This window comes from Podarcis cretensis (assembly GCF_951804945.1).
Source record: "Podarcis cretensis genome assembly, chromosome: 9".
NCBI lineage: Eukaryota > Metazoa > Chordata > Lepidosauria > Squamata > Lacertidae > Podarcis > Podarcis cretensis.
The window spans coordinates 45,009,619-45,030,622 of NC_137178.1; the positions used below are offsets into that span (position 1 = coordinate 45,009,619).

At 40.8% G+C, this 21,004-nt stretch overlaps 1 protein-coding gene across 6 annotated transcripts in view; it reads right to left on the minus strand.

Moving 5' to 3' along the window:
- Nucleotides 1–21,004, minus strand: part of MARCHF1 (membrane associated ring-CH-type finger 1) — a 117,655-nt gene that overhangs the window by 82,773 nt on the left and 13,878 nt on the right. The window contains exon 2 of one of the 6 annotated variants that reach the window (XM_079991407.1): nt 9,888–10,161. The exons of 3 other annotated variants lie outside the window; for them this stretch is intronic. The gene's annotated coding sequence lies outside the window, so the exon portion shown is untranslated. Of the gene's footprint in view, nt 1–1,542; nt 1,806–9,455; nt 9,702–9,887; nt 10,162–21,004 lie in introns of those variants that run through there. 2 more of the 6 variants (XM_079991408.1, XM_079991409.1) reach the window with 2 other exon arrangements.

Here is a 21,004-nt window from a genome sequence, read left to right on the forward strand (position 1 = left end):
TAAACTGCAACACTAGAAGGTGCTGAGAGACCTATACATGGTTGGGTCATTCCTAGCCAGTTTTTCTATGGTTTGCTTCAGCGTGCTTTAAATAGAAACTAAAGTCACAAGATCTTAATTATGTTCAAATTGTCCATACTATTTCCCCCCTCTAATTAAAGATCAATTTAAAATAACAACTTGAAAACCTCAGCTATTATAATCTCATTAAGCTCTTTTCCCTTCTAATTCATTAAAGGGCCTATTTTCTCCTCTAATAATCCTTTTCCTTGCAAATGCTGTTAAAAAATATTCTCAACTACAATGTGTTGATAACAAGCTAACACAGTTACCCCCTAGAAACGAACATTACATAGTTATTTATAAGAATAGAGAAAATCCCTTTATAGTTTACTTATGTAATGGATACTAGTTATATAGTCGGTCACAGGTAATTACCGGCCTACCACAATAATCACCTGTAAGAGGTTCAATAACTAAAATCCATTTATCCTGAAAAAATTAGACTCCACCATCTGCCATTTCATTCTGTGAGCAATGATGGGATTTAAATAGTGAACTTCAAACTTCATTTGGCATATACATAAATGGCAGATCTAAAAGAAGTTTTTAAAAATACCATCTACATTTTAGATGGAATTTAGATACGGAAGGAACAGACCATACATGGAGTGTGATAGCATAGTCTTATCCCCTTTCAGCCTCGACCGGATCATATGCTAGTTTGAGTGCAAAGATATACCTATAAAACATTAAAGCAAATAATGTATTTAAATTATACTGAGTCCTTGCCTTTTGAAGTTTCACAATGTGAAAGCCAGTTCTGGAACTATAGTGGGATGTTTATGTTTCTCCTTATTGGTACAAAATGTCGAGAAGGGCAAACATTTCTGCCCTGCCTTTTCAAACATTTCTTACAGGAAAATATCAAAATGTAACAAAGGCTGAAAAACAAATAGAGCAGCATTTTAAAAGCAACATGCTAAAGGAAGAAAACCTATGAAATGAACACCATGAAATTACCAGCAGGGAAGAAACACTAAATCAACACCCACCTACCCCAAAAAAAGTTATTTCCCTGGTGCAAAACTGACATCAAGGTAGGTACAAGGTGAGCCGCCCTGGGGAGAGTATTGCCACAGTCAGAGCAAAATCACAGAAAAGGCCTTTTCAATAGGAACTTCTGAATACACATCCAACATCAGTATCACATGAAGGAGAGGGAAGGGCCACAGCTTCCCGCTCCACTGTCCCATCCCCAGCAGCCCTGCCCCCTGCCACCCACACTTAGAGGTTGCAGTAAGGGTCTACATGCCTTCCTGGCTTTCCTCCTTCAGATTTTCACCAAAAGCGTATGGAGCCAAGGATGCGGGACTGCAGATTCAGCCCTCCCTCACATGTTGTCAATCATGTGTGATTAAGAACACTCAAATAGAGCTATGATTATGGCAACACTGATTGTGTAGGTGGGATGGCAGCTGAGAGGATTAAGTAGAAAGCTCAGATTCTGCCCCCCTATAATTTTTTGGGGGGGAAACTTACAAATGCGGAAATGGCTTCATACTCTCAATTATTGGCCTTTGACCCAGAGAAGTGTCTCATAATCCCACAGTCCACCAAGTTCTCCATCACACATGATTCTGCATATTATAGGAAAAGTCCTAAGACTTCAGCTAACAGGTACATGAAACAATGTGGGAGGAATTAAACGTTGTGTTATTATGATCAGTTCCATCAGTGCGAGCATTTCTGCCTGTCAGACAGAACAATCTTCTCTCTCCTTCCCCCATGCACTGTTCTGAGGGCTATCTCCTGCACCCACCCCAGCCAATTTGGGGAAGTACAAAGCATCTTTTGGGGAAGGAGATGGGGAAACAATGGTTGCACTATTGGGGCTTCTTGTGGTGGCTCCAACTCTTAGCCTGATCCTCAAGGAAGGTTTTTCATAAGCAAGTCCCTGCAACTTCAGTTGGGGAATTCCAAGTGGCCTTACTTCACCATCTAGATATGAGGTCCATAATTAATTTAGCTAAGGTCAAAGTATAAACTGGTACAACACAAATAAAACATCCTTGTTTTTTGATAGTGACAGAGTCCAGTCCCAATACTTTTAGTTGAATCTAGAATACATCATTGTGCGAGACAAACTGTACAGAATGCATTGCTTATCTGCAAAATAAGTGTTTAAATATTTAAACCAGGATTTAAAGTGTTTTATGCTGCTTACTGATTGTTGGCCCTCTACTGAACGAGAAACATTTTGACACACAATTTCTATCATAAAGCAATTTGCATATGTTTATAAGAAGAGTCCTTGAATTGCAAGCACCTGACTTAGGAGAAAGACTAATCCCAGGTGACCAATATTCTGTACTACTCTCATGACCTGAAGAATACTTCACACACACCCATATTCATCCTATGAGCTGATTATCAAGTATCCTTGCTTGTATGAATTAACTACCTGGGTTCCTCAGTCAAATGTGAAACATTAGCCAATGTCACTGAAAGGCAAACTGCTGGCTAGGATATTTTCCTCACTTTTCAACTCTTAATCTTTCTTGCTGAGAACACAGAGAACACAGAGAAGGTTAATATATATATATACAGACGGAATAGTACTATCTTCAAAATAGGCAGCCATCCCAAACAACTACTCTAATTGATTTGAATGCTCCTGTCATGGGGAGAAGTGCCTCTCAACACCTCCCCACTCAAGTTACTGAAATGGTTGCCTGCCTTTCCTTGGGGCCATGAAGTGTTTGAGAGACACTGGGAGTAAGCAGAGAGAGGAATTCCTGGCCACCAGTTTGGGTGGACTGGGTCAGCTGATCTTTAAGAAGGTGTCCCCAGACAAAGACTTGTGGCAGGACTTTGATTTGGAATATGGGGCAGGGGATGAAGTGGATTGGTCCAGGGGCAGCAAGAGGAAAAACGATGAGAGAATTCCCTGTGCGCCACTCAGAAAGTAGATGTGTTCCTAGAGTTGTGTCTTAAAGTCCTGTCTTAAAGACTGCTTTGGGACTAGAGTACGAGTCTGAAGTCTCTGATCCACAACCAAAGGAGAGACCAAAGAGAAATTGAAGGGCTCCAAAAAGACTGAACCTATGGTTTGAAACCCAAAGTAGCTGTTGACAAACTTGGACTGTTGTAGCCCCATCCAAGTCCCATTGCTGAGCAATCAGGGACTACAAGTCTCTGAGGAACACTTGCCTGAGAGCAGAATTCACATATGAACTCCAACAGTCCAGAGGTCAGGAAATCCAAATGATTGCAGAGTCAAGAGTCTAGTCCAGACATCAGGGAATCCAGATAGTCACAGAGCCAAGGGTCCAGGCCAGAGTTAAGGACCCAGCAAGAAACAGCAAGGCAGGGGCAAGAACTGCAGGTGTTGTTACTAGCATCTGACTGCTGCTGAGAGCTCTGTTTAATAAGGCCAGAGCCAGCTGGTTCTCATCAGTGCCTTCTCCTCTGTGAAGGCTGATCAGCTGCAGGTGGAGTCACTCTGCCTTCTTCTCCTTCAGGCTGCTGTTCAGCAGGTGAAGATGACTCCTGGCCTTTGACAAGAACTCCTGGCCTTTGACAAGAACTTTGTGAAACCATCCAGAGCAGTGGAAGAGGAGCTAGTGGAGTGTGCAGACAGGCAGGCAGACTCCTAGCTACTCTAAGCCACAGTGAGGAGACATTATTTTTACACACACAGCCCTGGGCTTTGGCCCACCCTTTGGTACACTCCTGATCAGTGCCATAGGAGGTGCTGGTGGGCACACTACTGCCAGCAGGTGGCATATTGCAATAACCTGATCTAGACTGGAAAGACTTGAGTTCAAATCCCCACTCAGCCACAAAGCTGAGTAACCTTAGTCTAACTTTATTTCTCATCAGAGTGCATCTCCTGAAAACAAAGGGAGAGCGGTACCAATTAGCTCACTTCTACAGGAATTCTGCACATGCCCCAAGATGGTGTGTGCATTTTGGCTATGCTGGAAGAAAGGATAGTACTAATGTGGTAAACAAACAGAAGCCTCCCCAACATGGTGAAGCTGTTGCTGACAGCAGTAGACACAACAGGAATTGATTGAATTTGCCTAATTAAATCCTCAGAGTCCAGTGCTACATATAACTCATAAGATACCTTAAATCCAGCCATTAACCATCCCTTGTGAGTAGATGGATTCCTTCCGGAAAATTTATCCTGATTTGATTAAAACAAATCATCATCATCATCATCATCATCTTATTATTATTATTACTACTACTATGCTTCCCTTGAGAATTCTAAACATGGACTGAAATCTAAAAATTTCAGCGTGGACAGTCATTTGTACCCCCAATTTGTTCAGCTTTTTGAAACCCTGCCAGAAGACTGCTTCACACTGCTCTTTTTCATACACTCCAACTCCTGCAATGCTTTGATTAGATCTCATTGGTTCCTATACCCCTGATTCTTGAGCAGGTTTATTACATTTCTATTTCAGATTAGTAAGGCATCCTTTTTCAAAAGGTACTAGCTGGCATCTCCCAAGAGGGAAGTTGTTGTTGTTTTACCCTCTTTTTATTTTTAACAAGGAGGGCTTAAAGGAACTCAAGGGAATACAAGATACAGAAGGCCCATGTTTGAGGTCAGCCGTCCCTTCAGGACTGCTACTTTGACAGGCAGAATGATTATCTTAAAACAGCCAATCCCTGTCAGACCTCCATATCCCAGTTGTGATTGTGAACTGGCACACAAGCAGATCTGTTAACAGGGTAACAAGGTATGCTGCCCTGAGGATAAAGACAAAGGATAAAAATGTAATTAATATCCCGGTTAATTTTTTTGTGAAAACTCATATTTATCCTTAACCTTTTTGTTGCAGAACTAGACCATCTAGACATTTTATTAGCACAAGAAGGGGGGAAAGCCCAAAGATTAGAATCAGGATATAGAACCTTTCATGCAAGATTAACTATCCTAAAGCTTTCCTGAGTACATAATTTATTTAGTTCTGCAGCTAATGTTACAACAGATATTTGGATGCCTTACTTGTTGTTCCAAGGTCAAAAAGGTAAGTTACTTCTGAGTATATATGCAGACAATTGTGCACATGGCTCAGATTAAATAATATCCTTTAAAACAGGGCTGCTGAAACCGTACTGGGTGGCAGCACCTTAAGCAATCTGGAAAGAGCAGCTAATAGCAATTTTATCTAAAGGACAGATGTGAAATTTGTTCAACAGGTGATGATAGAAGACTTTAAACATTCTGCATGTTTGGGGGGTACAGTGGTACCTCAGGTTACAGACACCTTGGGTTACAAACACCTTGGGTTACAGACTTCGCTAACCCGGAAGTAGTACCTCGGGTTAAGAACTTTACCTCAGGATGAGAACAGAAATCGTGTGGTGGCAGCACAAGGCTCCATTAGCTAAAGTGGTACCTCAGGTTAAGAATGGTTTAAGGTTAAGAACGGACTTCTGGAATGAATTAAGTTCGTAACCAGAAGTACCACTGTATTGTCCCCCTTATGTGGGGAATGGGAGAAAACAGTGATGTGGTTTGCACAAAAAGCAAAACCATAGTTTAGCAATATTTGTGAACCCAGCAGCTTAACTATGATTTATTAACTATGGTTAAAGAATGCTTGTTAACCAAGGTGTTAACTTTAGTTAATGTTTACCAGAGCTTCATGTTGAACCTGGACCTCCTTCTTAACTATGGTTAAGGGAGCTGTCACCACCCAAAAGCTACAGAGCCAGAAGTGAAGAACAACAAAAAATTAAAGCTGCTTTCGAGACTTGGATGCTCTCATTGGTGCTTTTAATTATTTTGTGGTGTTAGAAACAAAGGTTTAAGTTATCATCTTCCAAGTGCCTCAGCTTTAACTATGGTTAATGTTAACAATGGTTTAGTGTAATGTGCAAACCACCCTTGTTTATTTGTTCTTGCAATGAAAGCCCTCTAGCTGTTCCAGGAAATAACTTCCTTTACCTGGAAATTATATCTGCCAGGCATACAAAGGTGGGTCTTTTAGATCTGGCAACCCTTTTCACAAGGGCATGTGAAAGGGGTGTTTTGGTTTCCAGATGTTTGGGACTTGAACTCTCATCAGCTTCAGGCAGCAGAGTTGTAATTCAAAACATCTGGAGAAACATCTGCAAGGCACAAGGTGAAGACTGCTCTACACCATGTATAATTTATAACCTGCTATCATATCCATAGGGACGCGGGTTAAACCACAGAACCTAGGACTTGCTGATCAGAAGGTCGGCGGTTCGAATCCCCACAACGGGGTGAGCTGCCGTTGCTCGGTCCCTGCTCCTGTCAACCTAGTAGTTCAAAAGCACGTCAAAGTGCAAGTAGATAAATAGGCACTGCTCTGGCAGGAAGGTAAACGGCGTTTCCGTGCGCTGCTCTGGTTTGCCAGAAGTAGCTCAGTCATGCTGGCCACATGACCTGGAAGCTGTACGCCGGCTCCCTCGGCCAATAAAGCGAGATGAGCACCACAACCCCAGAGTCGGTCACGACTGGACCTAATGGTCAGGGGTCCCTTTACCTTTACCATATCCATCTTGCTAATTTTTCCCTTGTGTAACTTCTCACAAATAGAAGATAAGGAACCAAACCTGTCTCTGGTCTATACCATTTCAAAACGTAAGTTGGAGAGGGATGTTACACTGAATGCTCCTCCATATTTTAGAAGAAAACAAAAAACAAAAACAAAACCTTGCATCCTGAATTGACACAATGCAGAAGAGGTGCCTTGTCTAATTGATATAACTAAGCAGGTACTGAAAATGGCCTGTTTTCAACAGATGCAGCTTGGACACTGAGAAAATTTGGCACATTTTCAGATTTAAATGGTGCAAGTTGAAAATTGATTAGTGTGGACATGTTGGTTGCACTCTTCAATCAACCATAAGCCATAATTAGTTAGGAAGCCTGCTGCAGTTCTTATTGCATATAGCTAAGGCAGGACTATTTATTTAAGCAAATAACAATCTTATTTTGACACTACCTGAGCTATAATGAAGCCTGCTTTTCTGTTCAAATTAGTATGGTCTTATTTGTGCAATTTTACATAGAACAGATGACACTAGGGTTTCTGTATCTAAGCGCTCACCTTTCACTACGGGTGGTGTTGCGGTCAGGCATCCAGGTCCTTGCAGTGATCCGACATAGGGGCGGGGAGTTGATGCCCCTCTTGTGCTGACCCCGGCCATGTCACTGGCGCTGGGCAGGTCCACATCCTGTGTGGCCCTGCTGGCCAATCCGTGTCATCAAAGGGTGTGGCCGTGATAAATTTAACCACAGCGAAGATATGAGGTCTCTCCACTCTTGCCCTTTAACTGGATCTCCCAACCCACCCACCCTCTTTTTATGCTTTGCTATGACACGTGGGTTAAAGCCTCAGCGCCTAGGGCTTGCCGATCGAAAGGTCGGCGGTTCGAATCCCTGCGGCGGGGTGCGCTCCCGCTGCTCGGTCCCAGCGCCTGCCAACCTAGCAGTTCGAAAGCACCTCCGGGTGCAAGTAGATAAATAGGGACCGCTTACCAGCGGGAAGGTAAACGGCGTTTCTGTGTGCGGCTCTGGCTCGCCAGAGCAGCGATGTCACGCTGGCCACGTGACCCGGAAGTGTCTCCGGACAGCGCTGGCCCCTGGCCTCTTAAGTGAGATGGGCGCACAACCCCAGAGTCTGTCAAGACTGGCCCGTACGGGCAGGGGTACCTTTACCTTTACCTTTATGACACGACCATGCTATGGACAAATGTCGGCCACCATATTGTTGGGGCCAGGTAGGAATTTTTCCACTTGGCAAATTGGCACCAGCCATTTGGTATTTGCCAACCTTGTAGCAATTGCCAGAACTTGTAGCAATTGCCAGAGGTTAGGAATTGGGTAAACCTTTGTTTGGATGGAGGCAAGTTTGTAGCCTCCACCTGCCCCTCCTCATCCTGTTAAAGAGATCTGGGCATGTAGATCCTGTCCGATGCCCGGACATGGGCTGGGGCCATGCCACAGCAGCAATGGGGACCCCTTGGGATGTCCCTATTTGATGTAAGTCATAAGGCTCCTCCTATTGGTGGTTTACCCTTAGGTGGACTCTCTGCAGATGGGCAGGAGTCGAAATATAGGTTGGCTTCACCTAATGCCTAAGCCAAACCACTCACATCTGTAACCAATAAAGTTGTGGCTTATTTGATCACACACACCTAAATACTTTGTGTGTTCATTAATTACTAGGGAACTGTGGGTAACGGGGCCTTGGCACGCAAGTGATAATTTCTAAAAACCTGAAAACCTGGAAGACATTAAAAAAATGATCTCATATTGCTCAAATATCATATCCTGCCTAATTAGGAAATTCTATCTTACTGAGCCTCAGCATTCACTCACTCAGTGATAAAATATGCTGCCCAAGGAATTTAAAAGGCATGTATGTCAAAGCTATTTAGGTTTCACACCTAGGAGAATATAGCTGATGACTTTAGAAAAAAGTTTTATAAAATGCTGTGGTGATCACCATTTCAATCATATCCTACAAATTATCCCCAAATCACCCACATCTTCTTTAAGAATAAAGTGCTTTAACAGAGTTTAGAAAGAATGATCTGAGTTTAAGCAGGAAAAGGATATACCCTCTTCTTCCTTCTGATAATGCTCTGTTTAAGATTCAAGATTCACTGGGTGATATCTGATATATATGTACTGAACCTGTCCGCTGATTTCAATGAGTTTACGCAAAGGAAACACTGGTTATCACCCATTATTGATTGACTCTTGGGCAGAAAACCTCTACCTGAAACTCAGGATAGGATTTATTCAGCAGAACAGTTTAGAACTTTATATTATTTAAGAGCAATATCTACATTTATAAAAGGAAGAAAAATATTACAACTCAGTAGGTGTCATTATAAAACTAAAAGATAATATATATTGTATCTGTGTTTATTTATTTATTTATGTTTATTTATTTATGTGTTTATTATGTTTATTTATTTATGTTTATTTATTATATATTTATTTATATATTGTATCTGTGTTTATTTATGTTTATTTATTTATGTACAGGTTCAGTACATATATATCATGAGATACAACAACATGAATTGAGAGAACAGAGCATAAATAAATCTACCAAGGCGATAACTATTCTTCTGCCATTTCCTCCTTGGAACAAAAGCCAACCCTATTTCCAAACAAGCACTCTTGTAGCACTAATCACAGATGACTCACAGTCTCATCTGGTTTTGCACTTAAGCACATAAGAAATTACATTGTCCCAAGCATGTGGGTTAGTAGGAAAACATAATTTATTTGTTTGCACACATTTTGACCTTTTAAAAAGAGCATTTATGCAAACTGTATTCTCTACTTAAAAGTAAGAAAGCTAGCAGAAACAACTCTTGCAGGTGCATCTTCATATGTATGCATGAATGAATGTATATTCATATGTAAGAATGTAACTACTTACATTCATAAATAAAGCACTGTGTGTGGTCGGGGCATGTGTAACTCCATTAAACAGATTGAAAACCTTCTAGGCCTTTTAATAGTTGTACTCCCTCCAGAATGGTGTTATGCTACTTTTTTCAATAAAAAGTTAGTATGCAATTTTAATGTTGCATTTTTTCTGGATTGCATTTTATTGATATTTGTAAGCCACCCTGGGAAAAACATGATTGTAGACTAGGGAATTAATATTATAATGAACACATAAGCACATGTGTCACAATATTTCAAACCCTCCAAAAGCATAAAACTCTTTTCCAAAATTCCCTGAATCTTTCACTAATCAGGAAAGGAGGGGTAATATAGTGAAAAGATAAGGACTAGATTATTTGAAGGACCATCTTCTCTCCAATGAATATATCCATGTATTATGTCTTTCTTTGTATTCAGAAACCCGTTTAGCTGTTATGTATGGCCACGGTTGTGAAATTCCAGCTGGCACTTTTTCCTATTTTGCCAGGCATTTGGCTTATTTTAATTATTTTCCTGTCATTGTGGTTTCTGTTGATGCTGTTCCTGTTACTTTTAATTGTGTTATTAACTGTATTTAATTGGGTTGTATCCAATGCTGCATGCATCCAGTTCCACTTGCACAACAGGACATCTCATTCCTAGCCCTGTGAGCTGTCAATATGTCCTCCAACCCTCTGGAGCAGATTTTGCAGGAGCTGCAGGAAAGAGGAGAGATAGGAAAAAATCCAGTGTGTAAGTGGCAGCAGAGAGGGTGGAGCCAGGGTGGGCATGATTAGCTTAGTATACATGAACATATTTTTAAGTCTTGTGGACAAAGGCAGTCTAGAGGGCCAAAATTAAGAACAGGTAGGAAGAGGTCTACACATAAACTAAAACAGGAGACAACAGAAAGCTTGGTAAGCAAAAACAAAACAACAAACAAACAAACAGGAATAATTTTTTTAAAAAACAGGAATAAAGAAACATAGGTATACAAAAATGGGCATGACTATTGTCATAAAGAAGCAGAAGTTTTTAATATTTAGCCAATTTTAATTATAGCATTCTGATATTTCAGCCATTAGTTTATGTATCTTTATATTACAGTATCTATAAATCTTTAAATTTGATAGAACCAGAGATTGCTTGAACTCAATAGTATATGCTACAAAGACACTATTAAAACAAAAAAAATTCCTTCCAGTAGCACCTTAAAGACCAACTAAGTTAGTTCTTGGTATGAGCTTTCGTGTGCATGCACACTTCTTCAGATACCAAGTGTGCATGCACACGAAAGCTCATACCAAGAACTAACTTAGTTGGTCTTTAAGGTGCTACTGGAAGGAATTTTTTTTGTTTTGACTATGGCAGACCAACACGGCTACCTATCTGTAAAAAGACACTATTAGTTACTGATTTTATGCTTATGCAAATAACATGCTCTCTGAAATGTATTTCTTTTTGCTCTTCAAGCAATGTAGAAGATGAAAAAAACCTTTATAAAGCAGCTGGTCCTTATCACTATATATGTAAAACAGTCTTTTATTCTGTAACTGTAGTGCAGAGATTTCAGAAGACTGTTCCAAAATGTATTAATGTAAGCAGTTTAATCTTGTCCCACTGTGGCACTGTCTCCTTTGAAGTGATTTAATCTGAATCACACAAACACAACTTTACATTTTGTTAGAAGTCTTTAATTCTTCAAGCAACATTCATCTGAGTTGATCTAATGAATTATATAACAGGGGAGAGACCAATGTGACCCTTTTTAGTAAAAAGATTTATATCAGTTGTTTATCAATCAACTGTGATGAAATTTCAAGATAGAGTGTGTGCTAAAATTAGAGGTGGGCTGGTGGAGGGTCTTTCATGGCTTTGGGACAGAAAGAGATTTATTCAGTGCGGGAGGGCTGGTTCAGTGGTTCACTATATTGCAAGACAGGATGCGGGTGACGCTGTGGGTTAAACCACAGAGCCTAGGGCTTACCAATCAGAAGGTCCCTGCTCCTGCCAACCTAGCAGTTCGAAAGCACGCAGTGCAAGTAGATAAATAGGTACCGCTGCAGAGGGAAGGTAAACAGCGTTTCCGTGCACTGCTCTGGTTCGCCAGAAGCGGCTTAGTCATGCTGGCCACATGACCCGGAAGCTGTACACCAGCTCCTTTGGCCAGTAAAGCGAGATGAGCGCCACAACCCCAGAGTCGTCAGTGACTGGACCTAGAGGTCAAGGGTCCCTTTACCTTTACCTTTATACTGCAAGACAAGTCCTGCTTTCTTTTCTTTACGTTGTTTTTTTTAAGCCTTGCCAGCTGCTGATCCCACCCAGCAAAACACTCTTCCCAGTTTTTCTATCTCATTTTCTCCTCTTGTTGGTTCAGACTTCAATGAAATGACAAAGCAAGGAAGAAGCAGCTAGGCAAGAAAACTTGGGAGAAACTCATCCAAAATAACAGGATTAAAGAGTGCTCGGGACACCTCTCTAGATTCATCTGTTATAACAGTGGAGTGAAGGTCTCAGCAGATGCAAGTGGTTTTATCCTCATAATGCTTTGGAATGTTTAGATCTGGTTGCTGCAGGCAATTCCAGAGAAATATTTTAATCAGAATTTGCAGTATCATGTAAAAGAGGTGGTCAGGTGGTCAGGTTTGTGACACTGAAGCACGGCCCATTACTTCACCTGAGTCTAGAAAACAACCCCACTTCCAGTTTAAAGAACATAACAGAAGTTCAAGTTTCACTACTCATTTTGCTAATCTCATAAAACACTTAAGAAAAGCATAATATGCTATTTCCCAAAATGCACAACAACAGCATAAACCAATAGGTAATTATAATTGCTCGTAACAACAGCAGAGAGAAACTGACATGAATTCCACTCCTGTCACCAAAGTAAGCAGCATCTCCTCGGGGCATTTCAGCAGGCAAAAGCAATACCAGGTGTCTCCATGTCTCAAAGGGAACAAAATTAGCCCTACTGTGAGATGATATTAGAATGCGTATTATATTAGTATACTAATGGGGATAAAGAGTTGCTTCACCTCCCGGGATAATTATGTGTAATCTAATTTCCTGGAAACAGGTTACTGCACAAACCAATTATAATAGCATCTCCTTTTAAAGAATAACTTGTTCCCTGCAAAATACATTTATACATTAGTTTGCTTGCTGAGGGGGAGAAGAGGAGCAATGTCCCTCCCCCACATGCTGCTGGTAGTGTTGAGCATGCCAGTATTATAAATAACCTCCTGAAATTAGCACCAGATTTATGTGTTATACTGTTCTCCATTTCTAATTAATTCCACAGAACTGTTCTTCATTTCAAAATTTTGTTTTCTCATAATCAAAGCAGAACTGAATCTAATCAGCGTTTTATCTTGGAAACTATTGTTATATTAGCAATTGCTACACTACTGACTTGGGTAGCTCATAAAAGGATAAAAACAGACTCCAAGTAGAACACCACCATCAATTTATGAAAATATTACTATAAAGCCCAAACTTTCCAACTTTTAAATTTCATGATTTATACTGGAAATGTGTTGTTTTTACAAAAAATACACCAATTGATGCCTATTTAGAAGTGGACATCTACTTAGCAGTAAATTTATTTGAGTTCAGTGAGGTTTTGTGATGTTAAGGTAAAGGTAAAGGTACCCCTGCCCATACGGGCCAGTCTTGACAGACTCTGGGGTTGTGCGCCCATCTCACTTAAGAGGCCAGGGGCCAGCGCTGTCCGGAGACACTTCCGGGTCACGTGGCCAGCGTGACATCGCTGCTCTGGCGAGCCAGAGCCGCACACGGAAACGCCGTTTACCTTCCCGCTGGTAAGCGGTCCCTATTTATCTACTTGCACCCAGAGGTGCTTTTGAACTGCTAGGTTGGCAGGCGCTGGGACCGAGCAGCGGGAGCGCACCCCGCCGCAGGGATTCGAACCGCCGACCTTTCGATCGGCAAGTCCTAGGCGCTGAGGCTTTAACCCACAGCGCCACCTGTGATGTTACAATACAGTTAATCCCACCTATGTTCCTTTATTATTATTATTATTATTATTATTATTATTATTATTTTTAAAAAATAATATTATGCTTTGATAATATGTAGCAAAAGCCATTATACATCAAACATTCTTGCTTCTCATGAAAAAGAAAGAAAGAAGTGAACTACAAAAGAGGGGGAAAGGAAAGACAAGGAAATGACCTATGAAGAGGGGAGAGAGACAGCATAACAAATACTATATAATACTATGAAAAAATTGAAAGGAAGAATGTTGCAATTTACTTTGTCATTCCAGAAATGTAAAAACTGGTATGTTTATTTAGCAAATTATTTGCATTACAAAATCAAGTGGTAGGGTAAGGTTTATGGTTCTAAACTAACCAGAGCTAATGTGCTCAGTAATTTTTTAAGAGTCTTCCCTAGCCAAATAAGCTCTCAATAGCTTTTCCTTCCAGCTAATTTCCCTGCCCTTCATTCACCCCCCACCACTCACTCACAACCAGAAACAGATGCTGTACAGCAGTTTTCCTCTGCTTCCAGCTCCTCCTGCTGTTTTAACTTCTAGTACAATTCAGATATTTCAAGGACTACTGCCTTGAATTCACTCTCTGGTCACCCTGCTACTTGAAGCCCTCTTGCACTGGACTCTGTTGCCTAATGGATGCTGCATGTGTTGTTGCTCTGCTTTGCTGCCAGCTCCAGGTTTTCTTCCAGCAGGGTTCTCTCAGATAACCAGGCTTATTCTTTTCTCTATGCTTCCCCAACCAACAACTGATCTACAGCTAACAGAGCTTTTCTCTCACCCATCTAGAAACTCTGACCAATCATGTTCTTACCCCTCTTTGGCCCCCACTTAGTAAGCCTTCTTTCAGTGGACCATGTGTGGTTCTTTATGGACCTTCTAACTACCTATCAGGTTTAATTAGCCCCTTCACCTATAAAATTTGTATTTTATCATACACCCAGTCCATATATAAACAGCATTTATGACCTTTTTTTTTTTTTAGTTTACTAAAGGCAAGAAGTGCCGAGTTTATAAAATTATGTATAGCATGGAAGAAAGTGAATAGAAAAAAGCTGTTTCCTTCTCTCTCACAACACTATAGAACTCATGGACTTCTATGAATGTTGGAAGATTCAGGCAGAGGGGAAAAAGTACTTATCAGAAAAGTGTAACATAAAACAAAAATTAATCTGCATAAAAACTGTTCCCCTCAAAGGTCAGTACTGCACCCCTGTGAGGTCCGAGCCCTTGGTGGCTGTCCAATTGGCCTAAGGACAGCATAAGCCCTGCCTATCTGCACCACTCCATTGTGAGAGGAGACTCACCATATATTTCTGCAAAGGTATATTGAAGGCACACATCAAAATTTTGTCCATTGTGGTGTTTTAGCTTTGGTAATGTCAGAGGCAGGACTCAGGAGGAATGGGGGGACCTCCCCTCTTCTCCTGAACCTTCCCGAGGACAGGAGGGCAGTATAGATTTAGAACAGTGGTTTGAAGAAGGGCATAGCTCAGAGGCTGCAGAGAGCAGAAGCTGGGAAATATTGGAAGAGGAACAGCAAGAAGAAGAAGAAGCAGGGCAGGGGCGTAGAAAGGGGAGTGCGGGTGGTGCAGTCTGACCCAGGTGTCACCCTGAGGGGGGTGACAAAATGGCGGGCGGCACTCACTGCGGGGCTCTGCGCTGTCCGCCTGCTGCCCCCCCCAGCTGTAGGGCGGCCGAGGGCTCGCATGCGCCATCAGTATGGGCACTGCGTGTGCGCAGCCAGGCAGTTCGCCCTGCACCGGGTGCTAGAGAGGCTTCCTCGGCCACTGTACCAGGGGAGTGACAGCTGGCAGACTCAGTGTCCTGGAAAAACATTCCTGACCCCCTCTCCCATGACCAGGTGGGCATTGAGGGTATTAGAAGAGAGAGCTGAGGGGGAGAAAGCTCAGATTAACCTACGCAGGAGTGACGTCAAATAGGGGAGAAGTAGAGGGGTTGGAGCAATGCCATTATTAGGAAAGGCTGCATTCCTTTGTCATTATCTGTGAATTATTGAATAAATTGCTTTGTAAGAACTGTTATCGTTTCTCTGATTCTGGGCTGCCACCATGGGAGGGATCTGATGCCCCAAAGCCTGACAAGTAAGGCCAGTATTGTTGATATGAAATACCACGTGCATAGCAGATGGGGTGCAGCATCAGCCTACACAATCTGCACTATGTCACTCTGCTGATCTGTCTTAGAAAGACACAGATGAAAGGTCTAGCTTCTGCTACATCTGGCAGCATTTGTTTTGGAATATCAGACATGCAAAGCATATAATCCAGAAAAATTATCAGAGCGAATTTCACACACACACACACACACACACAAGCATATCTTAATTTATGCTTTATTTGGAGCATTTTTTAGGGCGGGGGAATATATCCATGATTAATAAGCTGCACTGAAATACAGTAAATCTGTTACTTACACACATTTAGCTTGTGCGCATTCAGCTTTACGCATGTATCAATAAATAAAAAGGGGATGGAAAGGGGTAGGGTTTGGGGGAAAATGATATTGGCAATCCCACCCACCATTGAACCCAATGTGTTTTGACTACATGTGGTTTTGGCTTTAGGCGCAATCCCTGAAACGTAATCCCCATGTAAGCTTGTATGTACCATGCCAGGAAGGTGGGCAACACAGCACAATCCTATTCATATCTAATCAGAACTAAATTACATTGAGTTCAATGGGATTTACTTCCAGCGAAGTGAAATAGGACTGTAGCTTTTAAGCTAAGAAATAATAATAATAATAATAATAATAATAATAATAAGCAATACAGTCTTATACTTGTCTGGATCATGAGAGTGCTGTTGCAATGATTACGTTATTTTAGAACTGATCTAATAAGCAGAAAATGAGAGCTCCTCTTATTAACTTGCTGTTACCAAAGCAACATATGTGAGCAGTAGGAGATCCAGAAAGATGCATAATTCTTTCTTACATTGTAATGAGCTAATTAGTTTGTGGCCTTTGCTTTCAATTATTTATTGCTAAAGATTCTGCTCTTACTCTTCCCCAAACATTACACTGTAATTGTATTCCAGTTTTAGGGCTAATTTCATTAAGGAACATGCTTCTGAAATATCCCACATTTGCCAGTCCTGTCTATTCTCTATTAGTTAAGAAGGATGAGAGATCAGGCTTACGAACACTTCTTCTGACAAATTTATGAGCCTTTAAAAACTATGCAACAAGCTATAACTCAACAGGTGTCATTTTTTCCCTAACATGGTGATGCAATGATGATAGATGCTTTATCTACTGGATTTAACATATACGTACTTGTTAAGACTACGTACTTGTCAAGAGTCCTACCAGAAAAAAAGTTGAGCAATCTTATCTAAGTTATGAGTAGCAGGGACTTCAGGACATAAAAACTGGCAAGGTCCTATTAAATAAATTATCATGAATCTAACGGGCCTGATGTTTAAGGGATATGACCAACATGCTCAGATAGGAACTCTTTTGTGTAAGAAGCAAGAAGTATGGCTTCACCATTGCGGGTGAAATCCTATAAACAGGACAGATTAAATTGTAATTTGGTATAAAGAAGCAATTCAACTCCCTCTCCTATTCAACGAAAATTCATGCTCTAGCAGCACTTCAGATAATAGCTTTTGTTCCCAATGTAAGCATCGACAAACATAGGTAAAAGGGAAATGGTTTTGTCCAATTCCACTTTGTACTCCAGCTCCGTGGTCCAAACTCTGTGTCTAGGGGGATGGGAAACCCTTTGAAACAATGTGCAAGGTGGTGGAGGGATAAAGGGGAATGGCAGAAAATTGCCTCCCCTCCTCTTCTATTAGCAGATAACTCCACTGGATCAAAAGCTGTTGACCAAAACCTACAAGCAGGATGACAACACTGGATTTCCCCCGCAACAGTGAAGCCGTACTTCTTGCTTCTTACACAAAAGACAGCAGTGAAGGGAAACCACGGCTTAGTAGAGCTGTTACATTAGAAGTTTCTTTATTCAAATGTGTGCAAATCTAGGCTGCAAAACTAAGCACGCCTTTTCTGTTTTCTGCAAGAGCAATGAGTTCTTTTTTAGATATTCCATATATCAGCTTGCTCATTCACTCTTTTCTATCCTCTAAGGCCAAAACATTCAAAGTGAATTTTAAATTCAGTGAATCACGCAATCTTTGAAACTGTTTGGATTAAGTAAAAAAACACTTTCAAAGATTGCAGTATGGGTGCTTGAATGCTCATTTGTTTGATCTCTTGTGCTTTAGTATTCTGTCATTTCTCCATTATGTACTTTGGTATTCATTCAGTTTGTTGTTCCTTTGTTGTTTCTTCAAACAAAACTTGCAGCATCAATGTTGAAAGCTGGTGAAGTAGCGATCTTCTTAGATAAGTTGGATAATTAAATGAAGACCCAAACCAATAAACAGAAACTAATAAAAGCAAGAGATTATATTTCACAAATTTATTAAAGGTACAAATTAAGGACAAGGTATTCATTACTCTGTGTGAATAACTCAAATTAAAGTTGGTTAGTTAATATGCATAGCAGTTCCTTCAATTTACATTTTAACTGTGACTTCTGAAACTGAAATGGGGTTCAACTCCTCGAGAAGTTAAGACTGCGATCCCTAGAAGTCAACAGCATGCACACAACATTCTGAAATTCAATGTAGTAGTTCCCACCATTAAAATGGAAACTCCTTTTTAAGCCTTGTCATGTTTCTAAGCCACTTTGATCCAGCATTGGCAGTTACTGGGCAAAACACACAAGACGCCTCATTTTTTATTTTATTTTAAGAAGGCACTGTTTGAACTTGATAGCATTCCGTTCTCAACCCAGTCAATCCGTGCTGGTTTCCACTATCAGGGAGACTACATCTTTATACGCCTTTTAAGATGTCAGTATAACTAGATTCATGATTCATGTTTTGCTGCTTGAAAGCATTTCACTTTTAAATGGGCCACAGAGAATATAGATTCCTAGGAATCAATGGCAGATGCAGCTATGCTCACTGAAACTATGGCCACACTAGTTTTACACAAGTTTTTGGGCTTTCTATGAAAATCTAAGCTGGGGAAAAATATTTTCTCAATACCTATGGCACACATATTTAATATGGGGGTATATTAAATGATCACCAGAAGCCCCTATGACCCTGTTCTGTTGTATAGCTACACAACCAGTTACCACTGCAACAACATAGCCATGTTTATCAACCAGCAGCATCAACAGCATAACAATAAAAATGAAAATATAGAAATAGTGATAGACATGCCCAGAGCATCCCATGAAACCTTAGCACTATCCACTCACAATTCTGTGGAGCATCAATGCGCCCACAATAGCCATGCACGAAAAGCGCAGTTGTGGCTTACTTGCTCTATGATATCACAGCAGGTTAAGAGCCCTGCATAAAGAGAGCATGCAGCACTGCTGTTCAGAGGAAAAGGACAAAGGACGAGATTTGGGAGAGAGAATGGGAATTTCAATCCCCCATTGAAACATTTGAATCTGGCCACTCTACAAAGCAAAGCATATGTTTTGAACTCCAAGTGGAAAAGGAAGTGACAGCAGGATCACTTGAAAAACAGACAGCCTCAGAACCAGACATAGACAATAAGAGTCTTTATAGCAGGTGTGGGGAATCTTCGGCCTGCCAGATATTGCTGAACTACAACTCCCATCAGCCTTAGCAAGCATGGCCAGAGTTGGAGGACAAGTTCATGATATGCCCCCACCCCCACCCACCCCATTTTTTGTAAACCATTACGGGTTCATTTTACAATCAAGATTTTGTTAAATAAATAAATATTTATGGCACCTTTGATGTATGGAATAATTTACATTATTCTTATATTATTGAACACCTCTTTGATGTAGGGTTGTGGTTCCCCCCATTTTACAGATGGACAAGAGAAGCTAGGAACTTGGCATAATGCTGTCCTTTGCCCCTTTCTCAATTGCTTCCCGTTATCCCCACAGTTACCATTTGTCCTAGCAGGAAAAACATACATGTGCACATTATGTTACATTATTGGAACTCATCATAGAGCCAAGCCATTTCAGTATTTTTGCTGTGGATTGGGATAGACTGTATAATCTAGAAGGCACTACGAAGGAGCTGTTTAGAGCATTAGAGAAGGCAATACTGATGCACTTAAACCCAAAATAGTAACTTAAAATCTAAAGCATTACAACTCATGACATTTTAAAAATGCTTAATGGCAACTTGTACAACAGTTATGGAATTCTTAATTTATAAATACACAGTGTGGCTCTTACACTTTATGAGGAAGCTATAATTTGGAAGCTTTCAGCTTGTATGCTGTGCATAATTTTATACTGCTGTAGCTAATTAACATTTTTAGTGTAATCATCTGTCTTGTTTTTAACTTTAAGTCAAAGAAAGCACAAAATGGAAGTTTTGTGAGTATATACCTAAATTGTGGATGCACTATCCAAGATATTCTTATATACCAATATGATGGCAAATGAAATAATTTTCCAGACAGCTCAAAACAGATCTATAGTACTCCCTGCAATAGAAAGATCTATCAAAGGTACAGAAATCTCTATAGATGTAGGCTAAAGGAGACTCCAGAGAACAGACAAAAGGTACAAACATCCCCAGACATAGGAAGATAATGGGGACCAATTATTATGCAAAGCATCTACATCTGGATCACGTGCAGGAGACAGTACAGAAATACAGATTTATGACTATAATAAAAAAACTATATTGAAATGAAAAAAGGCAAACCAAATACAGGAGGAAGGAAAGGAACACAAGGCAGGAAGAACATAGAAAAGAACAAAATCTTCTGAATAGCAGCTTCCATGAATCAGCCATGGTTTGTCGAGCAAGTCACAATAAGTCCCTCAGGCAAGCAAAGAAACTGCAGTTGTTTCACCCAAGAACCTTGCAGCCATGAACTAGAATTTCTAGGCAACAGCTAGCCAAGCCAACAAACAAACCCTGAAGAGTGAAGTGGAAATAGTCAGTATTGCATTTTCCTTCCTTCTAAGAGCTTCCTGTACCATCTTAAGTAGATGTAACAATAAGGGAAACTACCTAAAAGTTAAGTTGTGCCTTCAATATGCAGCCTTCCATAGATGTTAGAAAAGTAGTAGAGTGGTCTGTCTACATTTTCCTCCCCTTATAAAGCAGCTGGAATGCAAGGTGAACTGGCTTAAGGTAGTGATGACCATGGTAGTGTTGTGCAGGAAAAGGAGCCTGTTGCCGGTCAAAATGATGAGAAAGAGAGCGCAAGATCACTATTTCTGGCAAAGTGAAACCAACAGTCACTTAGTCAAAGGACTTGTTTCATTTTCTAGCTACTCTTGCCTCTGTAGCTTGGAGAGCAGCTGGGGCATGGCACCAAAACAAACCAAGATTAAGTGAAGATCCTAGGTCTGGATAGAACAACAAACCAGTTGCCAGTGTGGTATTTCCATACAGTGGTACCTCGGGTTAAGTACATAATTCGTTCTGGAGGTCCGTTCTTAACCTGAAACTGTTCTTAACCTGAAGCACCACTTTAGCTAATGGGGC